Source organism: Zootoca vivipara, chromosome 6 (assembly GCF_963506605.1).
Source record: "Zootoca vivipara chromosome 6, rZooViv1.1, whole genome shotgun sequence".
Lineage (NCBI taxonomy): Eukaryota > Metazoa > Chordata > Lepidosauria > Squamata > Lacertidae > Zootoca > Zootoca vivipara.
This window is the reverse complement of record NC_083281.1, coordinates 2350395-2370341: the sequence shown is the minus strand read 5'-3', so window position 1 is coordinate 2370341 and position 19947 is coordinate 2350395. Positions and strand designations below refer to the sequence as shown.

The following is a 19947-nucleotide window of genomic DNA, read 5'->3' as shown; positions in this document are numbered from 1 at the left end:
GGGCTAGGCTTGTCGTCCCATTTGCCCTAGACTAGTGACCAGCAACTGCCTCACATGAAAATCTTATTACTTTATCCTATTGCCCATTGTTTTAGCAATAACCGTGGGCACCACTGAAACACTGGGGGGAAACGGGAATCTTGGTGATATCGCCACACATGCCATTGTCTCCAGATTGCTTCGTGGCAGTGCGTTACTTTACGTGCGAGTAGGAGCGGAGAGATGTAAATTAAAGCCATGGCAGTCTGGGGCTGCTCTGATTCCGGGAATTAATCAGGTTAAACCCTAATTAAGAAGGAGAGGAATGCAGAGGAGAGGGAGAAATTGCAAAAAAGAAAAGAAAAGAAAAAAAGGAATGGGGAAATGGGGGCCTTTTCTTTGGGCCGTGTCCCATTCCATAACGATGATTTTATTATCTACACCCCACCCAACTGACTGGGTTGCCCCAGCCACTCTGGGCAGCTTCCAACATATATAAAAACACAATAGAACATTAAATGTTAAAAAAAAAAACCCAAGCCTTCCCTATCCAGGGCTGTCTTCTAAAGTTGTAGTAGTTACTTATCTGCTTGGCTCAGGAGTCGCATAACATTAAACATTTTTTTAAAAAACCCTCCCCCTGTACAGGGTTGCCTTCAGACGGCTCGGGGGTCAGATAACTCCATACCCTCCAACATTTCTCTGCTGAAAATAGCCTAGGACGCCTTAAGGAAAAGTGGGACATTCCAGGATCAAATCAGAAACTGGGGCGTCTTCTCTAAATCAGGGATGTCCCCGGAAAATAGGGGCACTTGGAGGGTCTACTCTACATGAAGCTACAAAGGACGGCTGCAGAGTTTTGGGTTTAGAGAAAAGACAGGGAAGAAGGGACCTGATAGAAGGTTGTAAAATGATGCTTGGTACGGGGAAAGGGGGCAGAGAAAAGTTTTTCCTCCCTCTCTCGTGACACCAGAACTCACGGGCGTCCAATTAAGCTGAATGTTGGGAGACGCAGGAGAGCGAAAAGAAATTATTGCTGGAAACCACAGGAGGGGGGAGAGTTATCTCATGCTTGGATCCTGCTTGCTGGGTCGTCTCTCTCTCTCCCCCCCCCAAGCATCTGGTTGGCCCTAGTGAGAGCAGGATGCTGGACTGATTCAGCAGCCAAGGCTCCTCTGACCATCTTCCGAGGAATGAGATCGGCACCAGATGCAAACCAGATGTGATTGAGAGGTGTGGTCCAGTTGAGAAGCTCAATTAAACCTGTGAACACACAGAAACCAGTTAATCGCTTCCTTGTGTAGCCGGGTTTCCAAACAGATCGGCTGTTGCTCCACCACGGAGCGATGGCCTTTCCCCAGAAGTGAGAACCGAGCTTCAGTTACCTGGAAACGCGAGTCGAAACAAGAGCCACCCTCCCACGGTCTCGAATGGGCCTGTTTAAAAATGACTCCCTGCAACTGGGTTTCCCAATCCATCGGGGCAGCTCCCAACCAAATATTAAAAACACAATACAGCATTAAACATTTAAAAACTTCCCTAAACAGGGCTGCCTTCAGATGCCTTCTAAAAGTCTGATAGTAGTTTATTTCCCTGACATTGAACGGGAGGGCGTTCCACAGGGCGGGTGCCACCACCGAGAAGGCCCTCTGCCTGGCTCCTGGTAACCTCCCTTCTCGCAGAGAGGGAACTGCCAGAAGGCCCTCGGTGCTGGACCTCAGTGTCCGGGCAGAACGATGGGGGTGGAGACGCTACTTCAGGTATACTGGACCGAGGCCATTTAGGGCTTTCAAGGTCACCACCAACACTTCGAATTGTGCTCAGAAATGTCCTGGGAGCCAGTGCAGGTCTTTTAGGACCGGTGTTATATGGTCTGACGGTGTCCCCGGTTCTGTGGGCAGCCTCTGTCCTCCTCTTAGACTCGGGAACAAGGGGGGGGGGACACAGACAGACACAACCCACAGCAAATCAAAGCCACGCTCAAGCCTTATCATTGTTCCCTTCAAATGTAAACCTGCATGGTCCCTTCCCATTAGATGTCAAGGAGATAGAGAACTATCTGACTTTTAGAAGACATCTGAAGGCTTCAGGGAAGTTTTTGATGTTTGACGTTTTGCTGTGTTTTTCATATTTTGTTTTGTTGGGAGCTGCCCAGAGTGCCTGGGACAACCCAGTCAGATGGATGGCCTATAAATATTATTATTTTTATTATGTTTATTGTTATTAGCAAATCATACAGCTGGAACATTAGGAAGAACTTCCTGACAGTAAGAGCTGTTCGACAGTGGAATTTGCTTCCAACTCTTCTATGATTCTATGAAAGTTCCTCAGAGGCTGTTTAGTCTAACTCCCTTGTTGCAGTGCCCTTGTCACCTTATTTAACTTGGTGTAGGATTCTGTGATTCTATGATCTGCAAGGCAAAGGTTACAATCATTCATCCTTTTGCCTTAAGCATCTACTCTGGTTGATGCAATGTTCTGGACCAGACAATTGCTCCATCTAGAGCACACATGCAGAAACAGCAGCCCACCAATCTGGGCGGCTTCCAACATAAATAAACACAATTAAACATGAAACATTTTTTTAAAAAAACTTTCCTATCCAGGGCTGCCTTCCGATGTCTCCTAAAGGTTGTAGATTTACTTATCTCTCCTTAGCTCGGAGGGTCACATATCTCCAGACCCTCCGACATTTCTCCCATGAAAATAGGGACGTCCTAAGGAAAAGCGGGGCATTCTGGCATCAAATCAGAAACCGGGACGGCTTCTGTAAATCCGGGACTGGACACTGATGATCTGTATTATTCCTGAAACTCCCTCCCAGAGCCCTCCAGGTCTCTTTTGTTGTTGTTGTTTAGTCGTTTAGTCGTGTCCGACTCTACGTGACCCCATGGACCAGAGCACGCCAGGCACTCCTGTCTTGCACTGCCTCCCGCAGTTTGGTCAAACTCATGTTTGTAGCTTGGGAAACACTGTCCAACCATCTCGTCCTCTGTCGTCCCCTTCTCCTAGTGCCCTCAATCTTTCTCAACATCAGGGTCTTTTCCAGGGAGTCTTCTCTTCTCATGAGGTGGCCAAAGTATTGGAGCCTCAGCTTCACAATCTGTCCTTCCAGGGAGCACTCAGGGCTGATTTCCTGAAGAATGGATAGGTTTGATCTTCTTGCAGTCCATGGGACTCTCAAGAGTCTCCTCCAGCACCAGAATTCAAATGCATCCATTCTTTGTCCCTTATTCCTTGAACCCTCTCTCAGATCCCTTAAGTGACCCTCCCGCGTTTCCAGCTCCCTTAAATGATTCCCTTGTTGCCTCTTATTCTTGGATCTCCTGTCCAGACCCCGAATGATCTCCCATAAACTCCTGTCATACCTGAAGGAGCGTCTCCAATCCCATTGTTCTGCCCGGACACTGAGGTCCAGCGCGGAGGGCCTTTTGGGGGTTCCCTCCCTGCGAGAAGCCAAGTTACAGGGAACCAGGCAGAGGGCCTTCTCGGTGGTGGCGCCCTCCCTGTGGAACGCCCTCCCATCAGAGGTCAGAGAGATAAACAACTACCTGACATTTAGAAAATACCTAAAGGCAGCCTTGTTTAGGGAAGTTTTTAATCTGTGATATTTGATGTATTTTAATGTTTGTTGGAAGCCGCCCAGAGTGGCAGGGGAAGCCCAGCCAGATTGGGGGGGGGGTAATAAATAATAAATTATTATTATATTATTATTATTATCTATCCCTATTTTCCAACTATCCCAAACCACACAGCCCATTCTCCCTAATTCCATTGGGTTTCCTCTCTGAGTAGGACTTGGGTGTCCTCTTATATTAATTCTCTTCTAGACCTATTTTCACACCAGTTATGTTTCAGGCTGTTCAGATCAGATCGTTGGTTTTGCATTTATTTGCACTCTAGCGTACAATTCTGCTTTATAATACGAAGCGCTGGAAAGCCATGCAGCGTTGACAAAGACAAAGCAGAATGGAAAAGTACTTTTTACAGGGCATAAGGCCGCTTCCTCTGTCCACCTGCAAAGCTGGACAGAAAGGGCTTCGCTGTAGTGGGCAGCAATGAGTTAGCTGACTTCTGTTTCAGTCAAAACAAAATAAAAAAAATCCTTCCAGTAGCACCTTAGAGACCAACTGAGTTTGTCATAGGTATGAGCTTTCGTGTGCATGCACACTTGTATCTGAAGAAGTGTGCATGCACACAAAATCTCATACCTATGACAAACTTCGTTGGTCTCTAAGGTGCAACTGGAATGAATTTTTTTTTAAATTTTGTTTTGACTACGGCAGACCAACACGGCTACCTACCTGTAACTGGCTCTGCGGTCAGACTCAAAATAAAACCGCTGGGAAAATTAGAGTGAAATATGATCGAGCAAGGCTTGTGCGGAGAGAAGAGGCAGCGGCTCCACGTCAGAGCAGAAGCACTTGGTTCTGCTTTTCCAGTCCATGGAGGGTTTTGGCTGGCATGTAAAGAAATTGGAGAGGAAAGGCAGAACGGTTCCCTGGCGGGTCAACCGGCCAATCCAGGACCTGCCAACTCTCTGAAGCAACTGGACTCTGTATGGTTTTTTTTTGGAGCGAAACTGAGGACATGCCATGTAATTCCAGTTTTGCACCCGACAGGGTTTAGCCCGTTTTGGGGTGTGCATCAACTCCCCCCCCCCCCGGATTTCTGTACTCCCCTTTTAAAATATAGGTCTGGGTGTTCTGCAGAGCGCTGGGCACCTGTGCTTGGTGACAAATTGAGCTTCTTCATGATAGGCAAATTCACTCCCACGGGAGGCAGTGAGAGCCAGCAATGTGCATGGCTGTAAGAGAAGATTAGGCAAACATCATCTGCAACGTTTCTCCCGTGAAAATAGGGACGTCCAACATTTCTACCCTGAAAATAGGGACGTCCTATTCCATCCCCTCCAACATTTCTCCCATGAAAATCCTATTCCATCCCCTCCAACGTTTCTCCCATGAAAATAGTGACATCCTATTCCATCCCCTCCAACATTTCTCCCATGAAAAAAGGGACGTTCTATTCCATCCCCTCCAACGTTTCTCCTGTGAAAATAGGGACGCCCTATTCCATCCCCTCCAACATTTCTCTCATGGAAATAAGGAGTTATGCGACTCCTGAGCCAAGCTGACACAACCTTTAGAAGACATCTGAATGCAGCTCTGTAGAGAGATGTTTTTTAAAAAATATTTAATGTTTGTTTATACAGTGGTACCTCGGTTTATGGACACAATTGGTTCCGGAAGTCTGTTCATAAACTGAAGCGAACTTTCCCATTGAAAGTAATGGAAAGTGGATTAATCTGTTCCAGACGGGTCCGTGGAGTACTTAAACTGAAGCGTTCATAAACTGAAGCGAACTTTCCCATTGAAAGTAATGGAAAGTGAATTAATCCGTTCCAGATGGGTCCGCGGCGTTTGTAAACCGAAAATTCGTAAACCGATGTGTTCATAAACCGAGGTTCCACTGTATTTTTATGTATCTTGGAAGCTGCCCAGAGTGGCTGGGCCCACCGAGTCAGATGGGCGGGCTATTAATAATTAGATTGTTATTATTGTTATGGAACAGGTCATCTCTATTTTCACCCGTGAAATGTTGGAGGGTATGATCTTTGCATGTGCGTCAGAGAAAAAGAGAGGTGGAAAATGAGCGTGCTGATTAATAGCCAGGCACAGGTAGACTAGCCTGGTTCACGGAGGCTCAATTTACGGATGTGGCTGGAGAGTGCAGGGAAACAGCTTCCACGTGTGTGAAAGCCGGATTGATTTTGAGTGTGGGTGTTTGTGTGGGCACAACCTCTGGCGGGATGCCCACTGGGTGCGGAAGAGGTGAAAGGGGATACCTTACACCTGGCTGGGAAGGATTTCTCTTCCGAGGAACAGGTGAGCGAGTCTTGCGGGTATCGTCATGGGAAAGGCCTTGGGGAGGTGGGGGCTTGGGGGGGAGAGAGAGAGAGAGAGAGAGAGAGAGAGAGAGAGAAGAGACAGGAAGGCTGGGTAGACTTGGCACTCCCTTGTCACTCAATGCAGATTTCAAGGGCCGCCCAGGTGCGGTCTCACCTCTCTTCCACATCTCCCAAATCGCTCGAGGGCCTCGGAGGCATCCCAGGTGCCTCGCAGAGGGTATATCTCACCTGACCCCCCGGGGAGGGAGGCAGGCAGGTAAGGCGTGCCAGCTCCTGGTTGCTAAGGAGCCGCAGAAGAGCGGGTTTTGAGCTGCGTCTAAACATCCTTAATGAGGACCCTGGGGCAGTCGTGGGTAGGGGAGGGGAAAAGGAGGAGGAAAATGAAGCTAACACACACACACACACGAACTTAAGAAGAGGCTGGCTGCTGGATTGGGCCAAAGGGGACCTCCCTAGTCCACGATCGTGCCTCTTGGCGGCCGAGCAGATGCCTCGACGGGAAGCCCGCAAGCAGTGAGAGATTTTCTACCTTTTTATCTTTATTCAAATGTGCAAAAGGGTGCAAAGGTTGATTTTGATAGCCATGAGGCAAGAGGGAAGGAAGTCGATAGGCTCTAAAGAGCAAGACCGGTAAAGTGGATAATGGTGATGGTGAATGTATATAATTATATGGAAAATAAATAAATAAATGTATCTAAAAAATAAAAAAAGCCCGCAAGCAGGATCCGACTGCGGCAGTGGTTCCCCCCCCTCTTGTGTGAGTGCCCACAAATTGTGCAAACCGGTGCTTTTTTTTCCTGGTGAAAAAGGTGGGGGGAGTCACCATGAAGTTTGTTTGCTTGTTTGCTTGTTGCGGGCCCAGTCACAATACCACCCTCCCCAGGCAGTGGATAAATATAAGATGCAATTAATAACCTCCAGCAGACAATGATCAGGATTGGAAAATGGCCGCAACTTTATTGATTACAGATATATAGGCGGGTTTTTGGCTCAGCCATTGGGTGTATTAAAAGAAGAAGGAGGAGGAATTATTTAATTTTTTTTAAAGTTAAGGGAACTCAGTTCACCCCGAGTTCCTGCTTCCCCCCCCTAGTTTGTTTGTTTATTGAGGGCCCAGTCTCAGCGCCACCCAGGCAGTAGATAAAACATAAGATGCGATGAATAAACCCCAGCAGACAATGATCAGGGTTGGAAACGGCCGCAACTTTATCGATTACAGATATGTAGGTGGGTTTTTGGCTCAGCAGTTACGCTTATTTGAAAAAGAAGGAATTATTTCATTTTTTAGAAGTTAAAGGGAACTCAGTTCACCCCGAGTTCCTGCTCCAGAAAAGTAAACCTGGTGCAATCCAGAGGCATGATAGCTTGTCTGGGATTCTTCAGCTGTAATTTCTGCATGGTTCAAATTTGGACTAGATGACTCATCCGAGCAGGTTGGACTTGGGTGATTCTGCAATTACAGGATTCTGCGATTGCGCCGACCGTGGGAGGGAAATGTGGGTTCAAGCAGGTTGCTGTTGACATAGTCTCCTGGTAATGCAAGGGAATGTTTAGGGCTGGAAAGAGGAACTGGATATTATTGGGCTAAAGAAAGTGTTTGTCTGTGTGCCTTGGGGCTGTTGCGCGAATTCTAAGGCGTCAAAGCGATAAAATAAAAAAGGTCAAGGGGTGATATGATAGCCATGTTCAAATATATAAAAGGATGTCATATAGAGGAGGGAGAAAGGTTGTTTTCTGCTGCTCCAGAGAAGCGGACACGGAGCAATGGATTCAAACTACAAGAAAGAAGATTCCACCGAAACATTAGGAAGAACTTCCTGACAGTAAGAGCTGTTCGGCAGTGGAACTTGCTGCCAAGGAGTGTGGTGGAGTCTCCTTCTTTGGAGGTCTTTAAGCAGAGGCTTGACAGGCATATGTCAAGAATGCTTTGATGGTGTTTCCTGCTTGGCAGGGGGTTGGACTGGGTGGCCCTGGTGGTCTCTTCCAACTCTATGATTCTATGAAATAAATGTTCGTAAATACACAGGGTATTCTGAAATGCAACCCCGGAACCATTTTTTTGACTCTCTTAAATAACCCCAGATGTTTATCCGCAGGAGAAGGAAGTACCTGGGGAAGAATATCTTTCCCAATAGGTTTTGTTTTTGTTTGCAATTTGTCAGTCCTATTAAATAAATAAACTGCTATCAGCTGCTTGGAATGAACTGCAAAACCAGTCTGGCAAGTGTCATTTAAGCAGAGCAGGCAGTCCACAGGGCATCTTCTGTCCATCAATAGGTGTAAATTTGTGAGCGGGATCCGAAATTGTCAAGTTAAGGCAATCAGCAAACATTTGCAGATCTCTTGGCAGACAGGAGAGAGGCCGAACTCTCAAATTTCCATCGTAGACTGCCTTTTTCTGCGACACCATACCCTCCAATATTTCTCCGATGAAAATAAACCTTCCCTATAAAGGGCTGCCTTCAGGTGTTTTCTAAAGGTTTATCATTACTAATATCTTTGGCTTTGGGGATTGCATAACTCAGGCATCCCCAACCTGCAGCCCTCCAGATGTTTTGTCCTACAACTCCCATGATCCCTAGCTAACAGGACCAGTTGTCAGGGATGATGGGAATTGAAGTCCAAAAAATCTGGAGGGCCAAAGGTTGGGGATGCCTGGTATAACTGACTCAGCTAAACCATCCGAGAAAGAGGGCCACCCAACCTCTGCTTAAAAACCTCTAAGGAAGGAGAGCCCGCCTCCTTCCATCTCACGGTCAAACAGCTCTGACTGCCAATAAGTTTTTTCCGTATATCTAGTTGGAATCTCCTCTCTTGCAACTTGAAGGCACGGGTTCGAGTCCTGCCCTCCGGAGCAGGAGAAAACAAGCTTTTTCCATCTTTCCAGGCTAAACATACCAGGCTCCTTCAACCGTTCCTCATCAGACTTGGTTTCCAGACCATTGATCCTCTTGGTCGCCCTCCTTGGCTTGTCAATATCCTTCTTATCTTCCATGGGACGGCCCTTCAGATATTTGAAGGTGGCCACATGATCACCTCTCAGGCTAAACAGGGCCAACGCCTTCAACCGTTCCTCATCAGGCTTGGTTTCCAGACCTGGTCGTCCTCCTCCTCTTCCTCCTCCCAGGACCCCTAAGGCAGAACAGTTAATGGAAATAAAATTAAAATAAAACAGTTAATGGAAATAAAATTAAAATAAAATCATGCAATGAAATGCAATGGAGGCACACCAGATTCAGTTAGATTTCAATGCATGGCGGAAGCAACTCCCTATTTAGGATCCCAGCAATGCTTGCAGTGAAGTCTTAAGCATGTCTACTCAGGAGTAAAGTCCATTGGGCATGTGCCAGATTTGCATCCTGAACGACAGGTCTTAAAAAGCAGAGGAAATGAGCATGTTTTTCAAAATCTTCTACTACAGTGGTACCTTGGTTCTCAAATGCCGAAAACCCGGAAGTGAGTGTTCTGGTTTTTGAACGTTTTTCGGAAGCCGGACGTCCGACGCAGCTGTCAGCTATTGTTTCCGGGGTGCCTGCACCAATCAGAAGCCATGCCTCGGTTTCCGAACATTTTGGAAGTCTAATGACTTCCGGAACGGATTAAGCTTGGCGCTTTTGTTTTTGCTCTTTATTTTGCGTTTTTGTATTTTGAAGCTTTTTCGGTTAATTTGCTTTTGTGACTGTGCGGATCCCAGTTCAGCTATGGATGGATTGATTGTGTGACTGCGGAAATGGATAAAAGCCCCCCCCCCCCAATCCAAACAATGACTATCATCAGTGTAGCTAAGGGGAAAAAAATAGTTTTAATTTTTTATCATCTACAATACTGTCTTATTTATTTTATAGTTCAGTACATTGATTATTGCTTTCATATTATGGATCGCAAAATTCATGTTCAATTGCTGTTTTAGGGGTTGTTTTTAAAAGTCGGGAACGGATTAATCTGTTTTGCATGACTTTCTATGGGAAAGCACGCCTTGGTTTTGGAACGCTTTGGTTTTGGAACAGACTTCCGGAACGGATTAAGTCTGAGAACCAAGGGACCACTGTATTTTTTAGAAAATGCAAAGTACAGAATCTTCTAAAGGAAACAGACACCCCAACAGCCCACCCCCAGCCGAGACACTGAGTCCATCCGTTTGCCCCTTGTTCTATGAGGCGTGCCGAGGACAGATTGAAATTTGCCTATTCAAAGGGCTGGATAAACATCAAAGAGAAAAATTATCCTGCGGAATCGGGCCAAATGCCTTCTCAGTTTACCGGAATCTTCCAGAGGTGTGTGTGTGTGTGTGTACATTTCAGTTCAAAGATCTCCGGAATTCTTTCGCCAACATTCCTGCATTGCAGGGGGCTGGAGTGGATGACCTTTGGGGGTCCCTTCCAATTCCACAATTCTATGATTCTGCAAAATGCTATTACAGCAACTTGAAAGCAGCATAAGGCGGGACCTAGTCCTTGAAGCTGTTGTTCCAAAACATTATTAAAAACGCCCATTTTCTCATAAACCTGTTAGGCTAGTTTCTGGAATAAGTTAATGGACCAACTTTTTTCGATCTGTTCAGATCTAGTAGGTTGCTCCCCACAACCCTGTATTTTTTAGCTATTACAGTGGTACCTTGGTTCTCAAACTTAATCCGTTCTGGAAATTCTGTTTCAAAACCAAAGCATTCCAAAGCCAAGGCACACTTTCCCATAGAAAGGAATGCAAAACAGATTAATCCGTTCCGGGCTTTTAAAAACAACCCCTAAAACAGCAATTTAACATGATTTTTGCTATCCCACGAGACCATTGATCCATAAATGAAAGCAATAATCAGTGCGCTGTACTATAAAATAAATAAGACAGTATTGTAGATGATAAAAATTAAAACAATTTTTTTCTTACTTACACTGATGATAGTCATTGTTTGGATGGGGGGCTTTTATCCATTTCCGCAGTCACACAACCAATCAACTAGTAGCTGAACTGGGTTCCGCACAGTCACAAAAGCAAATTAACTGAAAAAGCCTCAAAATACAAAAACGCAAAATAAACAGCAAAAACAAAGCGCTAAACTTAATCCATTCTGGAAGTGCGTTGGACTTCCGAAATGTTCGGAAACCAAGGCGCGGCTTCTGATTGGTTCAGGCGCCCCGGAAACAATAGCCAACAGCTGCGTCGGACATCCGGCTTCCGAAAAACGTTCGAAAACCAGAACACTCACTTCCGGGTTTTCGGCATTTGAGAACCAAGGTACCCTGTATAATCTTAGCAGCAGTTATAATAAGGTTCAAAATTATTTTCCGGAATAACGCCTTTCAGATGAACAAGCAGAAATATTTCCAAGATTATATGGTACCCTAACATATTGGAGAAATTAGCCTGAACGGATTTCCAGAACATTTCTGTTCGAGAATCATTCCAGAAGATGTGTATGTAATCTGCTTAGTTTTTTCAGTTGGTTACAGCGTGGTGTTGGTTCGATCCCCGTACGGGTTAGCTGCATATTCCTGCAGTGCAAGGGGTTGGACTAGATGACCCTCGGGGTCCCTTCCAAGTCTAGGATTCCTCCTTGGCCAACTTTAATTAATGTTATTGAATTCTCTGGGTCTACGCTGGGTATGGCTTAGGTTCCTGCAGGTGGCTTTTGCGTAACTTAACGCCATTTCCACGTGACTTTTTAAATCTAAAGTATTTTCTTTCTTGCTTTTCTGTCCATAGCAAAGCTTGTGCAAAATTAGAAATGGTGAAACGACGAAGGATAAAAGCTTCTGGAATTAGAACTTATTGGGCTGTGGGCTCAAGTAAGTTCTACTCTACTGAAATTGCTGGCCCTGAGTTAGCCACACCCACTAATTCCAATGGGTTTACTCCGAGTATGATTGTCATCAGATGCTAACCCACAAACTGCAGTCCTAGCCCCGTTTACCTGGGAGTAAGCCCCATTATAAATCGATGTGATATGTCCTACTCGTTGAAACCAATGGGGCTGAGTTAGCGTTGTCTACTATTTCATTGGGTCTACTTTGAGTAATACTAATGTCGCAACCCTTGGTTATTCATAGAATCATAGAATCATAGAGTTGGAAGAGACCACAAGGGCCATCCAGTCCAACCCCCTGCCAAGCAGGAAACACCATCAAAGCATTCCTGACAGATGGCTGTCAAGCCTCTGCTTAAAGACCTCCAAAGAAGGAGACTCCACCACACTCCTTGGTAGCAAATTCCACTGCCAAACAGCTCTTACTGTCAGGAAGTTCTTCCTAATGTTTAGGTGGAATCTTCTTTCTTGTAGTTTGAATCCGTTGCTCCGTGTCCGCTTCTCTGGAGCAGCAGAAAACAACCTTTCTCCCTCCTCTATATGACATCCTTTTATATATTTGAACATGGCTATCATATCACCCCTTAACCTTCTCTTCTCCAGGCTAAACATACCCAGCTCCCTAAGCCGTTCCTCATAAGGCATCATTTCCAGGCCTTTGACCATTTTGGTTGCCCTCTTCTGGACACGTTCCAGCTTGTCAGTATCCTTCTTGAACTGTGGTGCCCAGAACTGGACACAGTACTCCAGGTGAGGTCTGACCAGAGCAGAATACAGTGGTACTATTACTTCCCTCGATCTAGATGCTATATATTCAGGGTTGCAGCCCATGGTGTTCTCAGAGTAGACACACTGAAATTAAAATGCATGATTTACTTTGCTCCGGTCACTTCCGTGAGTTCAGCCTTCAAAGAATTTAGCAGGATATAACCCTAGCTTTCTCAAAGGACTCAGAGATGTTTCCTTGTACCTAATGCTTATTTATTCCTCTTGGTGAACGGACCCTGTGATCACATGTTTGGATTTCCTTGTGTATTTACAGTCATTTAAATATACTCCCCCCCCTTCCCTCCCAATTTTAAGTTTTGCTTATTCATTCATTGAAAATAGTAATAATTAAAAGGCGGCGGAAGTATAAATGAAAGACTGTTGTCGTAAAAACAGAGGTGAAGCAAAAGCCACATCTAACACAGCAGATGAAAAAGATAAGGCACATTAAATGATGTATTCTGAAGAACGAAAGCCCTCGCTGAGTCACTTAAGAAATAATTATAGTTCATGCCCGTCCTGCAAATGCAAAAGCTAACGATATGAAAATTCACTTATACAAACATGAGGATGAAAGCTTTGCGACACACATCGCAGATTCAGATACCCAAACAGCCAATTTATCGCTTTGGGGAAGAATACCTGTGATTAAAATGAATGTATTGCCAATAATGTTATTTTTATTTCAATCGATCCCGGTGGCAGGTGGTACTAGATGCTTTAAAGAATGACAAAGAGGTATTTCCAGATTCCTCTGACAAGGGAAGAAACCAAGGGTAAAATATATATTGTTATCCAATGCTAAAGAGAGAGGATTTGAGACTATATTATAAGGCAACCTGCTTTTGCTGGATCCGGGAATGGATAATATTGAAAAATGGAGACATATTAGATTTAGAAGGACATGATAATAGATTTGGGTGGCATGCATATTTATGGTATGGAAAAGCAAAAGTACACAAAGGATTTCAGAACCATGTAATAAGAAAATTGATTTTTTTAGGGTATGGGAGAAATATAAAAATCTATTAGAACAAAAAACACTGTGGCTGCTCTCCCCATTAGAAGCAATATCTTTGAAGATATCCAAACAGCCAGACCTGTGTTTAGCACTTTAAAAAAAACACAGAATCTTAGAGTGGGAAGGTACCCCCTGCAATGCAGGAATCTCAGCTAAAGCATCCATGACAGATGGCCATCCAACCTCGGTTTAAATTTTAAAAAGCAGCTCTTGTTTGTGTTTTGGAGGTCTGTGGCAGCCATTTCATCAGAAACCATGGTGAGTGTGAGGGAGGAAGGTCCCCCCTCTTCCTTGTTTGCTTTAAAGCAAGCTTTCAGAGAGTTTTCCTGGACTTCCGCAGAGTTTTCCCATCATTTTGGGTTCAAAAATCCATGGTCGGGAACACATTAGGATATTCTCCATAGGCATCAATGGAAACCGCAGACTTGTTAAGTGAACAGGTTGCCTAACGAACGGTTTCCTGAGATGGCGTTGTGTTTGGATGGCAAGACCTGCATGCAAGAAGAAGAATAAGCTGGGCATTGAACCTCTGACCCCTTTGAGGGGTTTCAGGGTTTCGATTGAGTCGAGTGGAGACAAGCCCAGTTCAACTGGGCTCAGCTCAGCCTGGAGCAATCCAGGGTGATAGGCATTGGATGGGAAGAAGGAGAGACAGGCGTAAAATGCCTTGGGGAAGCAGACCCCAGCAGGATCATAGAATCTTAGATTTGTAGTGTTGGAAGATACACCAAGGGGCATCTAGTCCAACCCTCTGCAATGCAGCAATAATGGTCTCCTGCTCACCAGCTGTTTATTGCTGAATAATAATAATAAATAATAATAATAATAATAATAATAATAATAATAATAATAATAATAATAATGGAACCCAGGTGGCGCTGTGGTTAAACCACTGAGCCTAGGGCTTGCTGATCAGAAGGTCGGCGGTTCGAATCCCTGTGACGGGGTGAGCTCCCGTTGCTTGGTCCCAGCTCCTGCCAACCTAGCAGTTCGAAAGCACGTCAAAATGCAAGTAGATAAATAGGAACCGCTACAGCGGGAAGGTAAACGGCGTTTCCATGTGCTGCTCTGGTTTGCCAGAAGCGGCTTTGTCATGCTGGCCACATGACCTGGAAGCTATACGCTGGCTCCCTCGGCCAATAATGCGAGATGAGCGTGCAACCCCAGAGTCGGTCATGACTGGACCTAATGGTCAGGGGTCCCTTTACCTAATAATAATAATAATAATACCGTAATAATACCATAATAATAATAATAATAATAATAATAATAATAATACTGTGGTACCGCTTCGGGTTACAAACACTTCGGGTTACAAACTCCGCTAACCTGGAAGTAGTACCTCGGGTTGAGAACTTTGCCCCAGGATGAGAATGGAAATCGCGGGCCAGTGGCGCGGTGGCAGAAGCAGCGGGAGGCCCCATTAGCAAAAGTGCGCATCAGGTTAAGAACGGTTTCGGGTTAAGAACGGAACTAATTAAGTTCGTAACCCAAGGTAAAGGTAAAGGGACCCCTGACCATTAGGTCCAGTCGTGGCCGACTCTGGGGTTGCGGCACTCATCTCGCATTATTGGCCAAGGGAGCCGGCGTACAGCTTCCAGGTCACATGGCCAGTATGACTAAGCCGCTTCTGGCGAACCAGAGCAGCACACGGAGACGCCGTTTACCTTCCCGCTGTAGCGGTACCTATTTATCTACTTGCACTTTGACATGCTTTCGAACTGCTAGGTTGGCAGGAGTTGGGACCGAACAATGGGAGCTCACCCCGTCGCGGGGATTCGAACCGCCGACCTTCTGATCGGCAAGCCCTAGGCTCTGTGGTTTAGATCACAGCGCCACCCGCGTCCCACAACCCAATATACCACTGTAATAATAATAATAATAATAATAATAATAATAATAATAATAATAATATAATTTTTATACCCCGTCTATCTGCTTGGGTTTTCCCCAGCCACCCTGGGCGGTTTCCAACAGAATATTAAAAACACGAGAAAACATCAAACATTAAATATTTCCCTAAACAGGGCTGCCTTCAGATGTCTTCTAAAAGTCAGATAGTTCTTTATCTCCTTGACATCTGCTGGGAGGGCGTTCCACATGGCCGGCGCCACCACCAAGAAGGCCCTCTGCCTACTTCCCTGTAGCTTCATTTCTCGCAGGGAGAAGGCCCTCGGGAGATGGACCCCAGTGTCCGGGGTGGAGATGCTCCTTCAGGTCTACTGGACCAAGGCCATTTTGGGCTTTGAAGGTCAGCACCAACACTTTGAATTGTGCTCGGAAACGTCCTGGGAGCCAATGTAGGTCTTTCAGGAACGGTGTTATATGAAGCCCTGAACAACGTCTCCTTTGGCTTGGTTGTCTCCAGATAACTGCATGTGAATTGCGGGTGGTTTGTGTCTGTTGCTTTTGCGTACAACTGAAAGCTTGTGCCAGCCTGTCTAAGCTGTACATGTCTCTCCTTCTCTCTCTTTTAATTTTCTAGCCGACGAATGATAGCTATGTAGGAAAATGCCAGTCCTTGAGGGCGAATTTGCTATTTTCTTTCCTCGTTTCTCTTCCACCCCTTCCTCAGTTACTCGGGAGTAAGCCCGCTGTCCGCAGCCGGCTGCATAGCCAACATTTGTCCTACTGAAATTAAAAACCGTCACTGCACTTGACTTAATTTCAATGGGTCTACTCCAAGTTTGTTTGGATACAGCCCAGTGTGACTTACTTCTAAGTAGACCTGCACCTTTCTGCAGGCATTGCCCATGCTTTTCCCACAACCCTCTCCATGAGCGCTAGAAAGATAAAAGGGAAAAGAAAATCAAAATGGGATTCCAAGTCTTTGTTTAATAATCATGCAAATCCCTGTGCAAGAGAAACTCTCTAGCAATCAAGGCACAAACTAACCAACAATACAAAACTTTTAAAACATCCATCTTTCATTGTGATCTCAAGAGCTTTTCTAAAGCCTTAAATAGCCGGCGTACAATGTGTAATGTGAAGAAATAACACAACAATGCCATTTTGACAACCCAAACCCTGTGCCCTCCTGATGTTTTGGATCACAATTCAGGTGAGTCGTAGTCCAAACTGTAGATCTATTATTCACGGCCGATGAGGACTAGAAACTTCGGACTCTCATCACCCCTCCAAAAGAGCATGAAACTTCTCAGAAAGTTGTATTCCGTGGATTCATATATAGGATATGGTGGCACAATATATTTTATCCGGCAAAATTTCCACCCCACCCCTGGGGAAATCTTTTTCAGTGACTTCGCCAAGCCTACCTCCCTGAGAACTAGAAAGCTGGAAGCTGAAATTCTCAGGAAAACTTGCCTTGCTTCGTCCACCCGGCATAATTTATACAGTTTGAAGAATCAAGTTGTCCACCCGGAGAATTTGGGTTCCCTGTGTGCGGGTTGTCTTTTTAAACCCTATACCAGGCATCCCCAAACTTTGGCTCTCCAGATGTTTTGGACTACAATTCCCATCTTCCCTGACCACTGGTCTTGTTAGCTAGGGATCATGGGAGTTGTAGGCCAAAACATCTGGAGGGCCAAAGTTTGGGGATGCCTGCTCTATACTGTTTTTTCTGTGTATAAGATGATACTTTTGCTATAAAAAAGAGAGGCAAAAATTGGGTGCCGTCTTATACACGAATAGTGAAGGGGAAAGGGAGGGAGGGCGATTAATGGCAGCAGCAAGCAGGAGTTTGGCAGCAGCGATGGGGCGGGTGATTGGCGGCTGCGGCAAGGCACAGCATCTTTCTGTTTGTTACTTTAAAGGAGGTCGATTTCCAAGGGGTTTTTTTTTTGTTCTGAAAAGGGGGGCAGTAGGTCAAATCAGTTTGGGAACCTCTGGGTTAGAGTGCCAACCTGGGATACCAGGGTTCGAATCCCCGCTCGGCCATGAAGTTCATAGGGTAACCTCGGGCCTTTCAGCCCAACCTACCTCACAAGGTTGTCGTGGATATTAAATGAAGGGCATAACCATGTACAGTGGTACCTCTGGATAGGAATTTAATTTGTTCCAGGGGTCCGTTCTTATCCCGAAACATTCGCACCCAGGGGTGCCTGTTTGCTGCGTGCGTAGCCTCAAGCATTCGTATCCAGAGGTGTTCGTAACTAGAGGTCCCACTGTATCCCCAAAGGTGGGCTTCAAATGCAGTCTATCTATCAGTCATCTATCAGTCATCAACCACATGCCGCCCCCCTCAAAGTTAGACATTCTCATTCTTTCAACCAAAAGGGCTGGTCATCTTTTGCAAATTTAAAGGCAGGACGGGTTTTTGCCGGCCGCTGGCGTTATCCTAGAGAAAATCCCGGCCAATGCCAGCAAAGGATCCTGGATTGCTTGCCCAGACAGTTTGGAAAAACATTTCCTACCTGCCTTTTGAGGCCTGAGATTTGTCTGGTGACGGTATCCGATTCAATTCATTTGCCTGGAGCTTTTGGCCCCCACCAAACCATGAAGCCAAGCTAGAAAACCACAGTGGTTTGAACTTAAGGCGGGTTAGACTCTGATGTTGCGCTTCGTGATCTTAAGTAAGCGCCGAACCAAACAGGACAGGTTCAGTCACTCTGGAAGAGGCTAGAGAACCAGAGATTTGAGGTGCTCGTTGGTATGACGGCTGCTCTCTAATTTCAAAACTTTGTACTGTATATGCTGTAAACTATTTCCTAAGGTTTCAGAAGAAATCCTTGCCTTGCTTCCTGCTGTACATTGTAAAGGCTATGCACAATAAATTGATTGATTGATTGATAAGATGCACCCGAAGATGTTCTCAGTTAATCTCTAGATAAGGTAAAAAGGTAAAGGTAAAGGTAAAGGACCCCTGGATGGTTAAGTCCAGTCAAAGGCGACTCTGGGCTTGCGGCGCTCATCTCACTTTCAGGCCAAGGGAGCCGGCGTTTGTCCACAGACAGCTTTCCGGGTCATGTGGCCAGCAGGACTAAACCGCTTCTGGCGCACGGAAGACCATGACGAGTGCCAGAGCACATGAAAACGCTCTTTATCTTCCCGCCGCAGCGGCACCTATTTATCTACTTGCCCTGGCGTGCTTTTGAACTGCTAGGTTGGCAGGAGCTGGGACAGAGTAGTGGGAGCTCACCCCGTCGTGGGGATTCGAACCGCCAACCTTCTGATCAGCAAGCCCAAGAGGCTCAGGAATTTAGACCACAGCACCACCAGCGTCCCACCTAATCTCTAGATAGCATCTCCCAGTATACCAATATCATTATCCATCAGCTGCGTCTGCAAACCACAGTAAAGCAGTGTTGTTTATATGGTACATATTTATTTACCCTGACCTTCTGTGCTTGAGATGTCTCTTATTTTAGGACCTGCCCTGTTCTTGGCATCACAGTTTGTTTCAAACCGTTGTTGATCTTGTACTTTGGCATGTCGTGGCTCACCCAGGGACTTTTGGGTCAAGGGCAGCTAATAAACCAGAATATCCCCACTACTTTGTGAATGAATGAATGAATGAATGAATGAATGAATCTTTATTTGAGTCAGCCATCGGTCATAGCAATAAAACAACAATACAATATATAAAGAATAGAAATAAAAAGTCAATTTTATAAAATACATTTTAGGGTTTTGAATCAATGGTCAAATCGTGGACCTTATTCTGATAGCCCCAGCTAAAAAACCTTGCCACCTTTGCTGTCACCTGCTCATCTTGGTCTGCCCAGAGAAAGGACACTGGGGCAGTGGCTGGGCGACCCGGAATGGACAATAAAAGAGGGGGGATAATCTCATTCCTCAAGTCTTTATCAAGAGGGCAAGCCAGGAGGGCATGCACCACCGATTCAGGACTGCCATTTCCACGGGGACGTTTTCCGTGTGGAATCTATTGGAATCGTCCCTCAAGTCCAGCCGAGGGCGAGACATTCAATCTTGCGAGAGTCAAAGCACGTCTATATTTTTGGAATTGCAAGGTTATGCAGATAGGGTGCCGGAGAGTCAAAATGGGAAGGTGGAAAATAGTCACACCATGGGCAAAATTTCCTGATTGTGGCCAAGTTGTTCTGACGCTCAATATCATTTAGGCGCTGACAAATTAGGCTGTTTGCTTTACTAAAACCCAAAGTGAGTAGCTGTTGTTGTGATAAACCACAAGAGGGAAGTTTTTGATAGACAATTTTAATTCAGGAGCTCTTGTGACAATCTTGTAGCACTGGGGATATTAGACCGGTGTGGTGTGGTGTGGTCCTAATACTGCTTCATTATAATTATTGCTATAATTGGAAGAAAAAAAACCTAGGCGATATAGTAGATGTTTTATTGAGTCTGACTCACTTGTTGACTTAAACGTCCTCATCCTGGTTCTACTGTTAGACCTCAGAAGACCCCTTTGGCTTTTCAAAAACATTGATTGTCTTCCAGGAGATTAATTTGAAAGCAAGAGTCTTATATCGACGCTTCGTTTTACTGTGTTTTATTTCGGATGCAAACTTTTCACCGACCCTTTCCCCA

The 19947-nt window shown here is 45.4% G+C and overlaps 1 protein-coding gene across 4 annotated transcripts in view; it reads left to right on the top strand.

The window, feature by feature from the left end:
* Positions 1 to 19947, top strand: part of ATP8B3 (ATPase phospholipid transporting 8B3) — a 78496-nt gene that overhangs the window by 4443 nt on the left and 54106 nt on the right. The window contains exon 1 of one of the 4 annotated variants that reach the window (XM_035119249.2): positions 5827 to 5867. The exons of 1 other annotated variant lie outside the window; for it this stretch is intronic. The gene's annotated coding sequence lies outside the window, so the exon portion shown is untranslated. Of the gene's footprint in view, positions 1 to 5826; positions 5868 to 5971; positions 6147 to 6322; positions 6404 to 19947 lie in introns of those variants that run through there. 2 more of the 4 variants (XM_035119247.2, XM_035119248.2) reach the window with 2 other exon arrangements.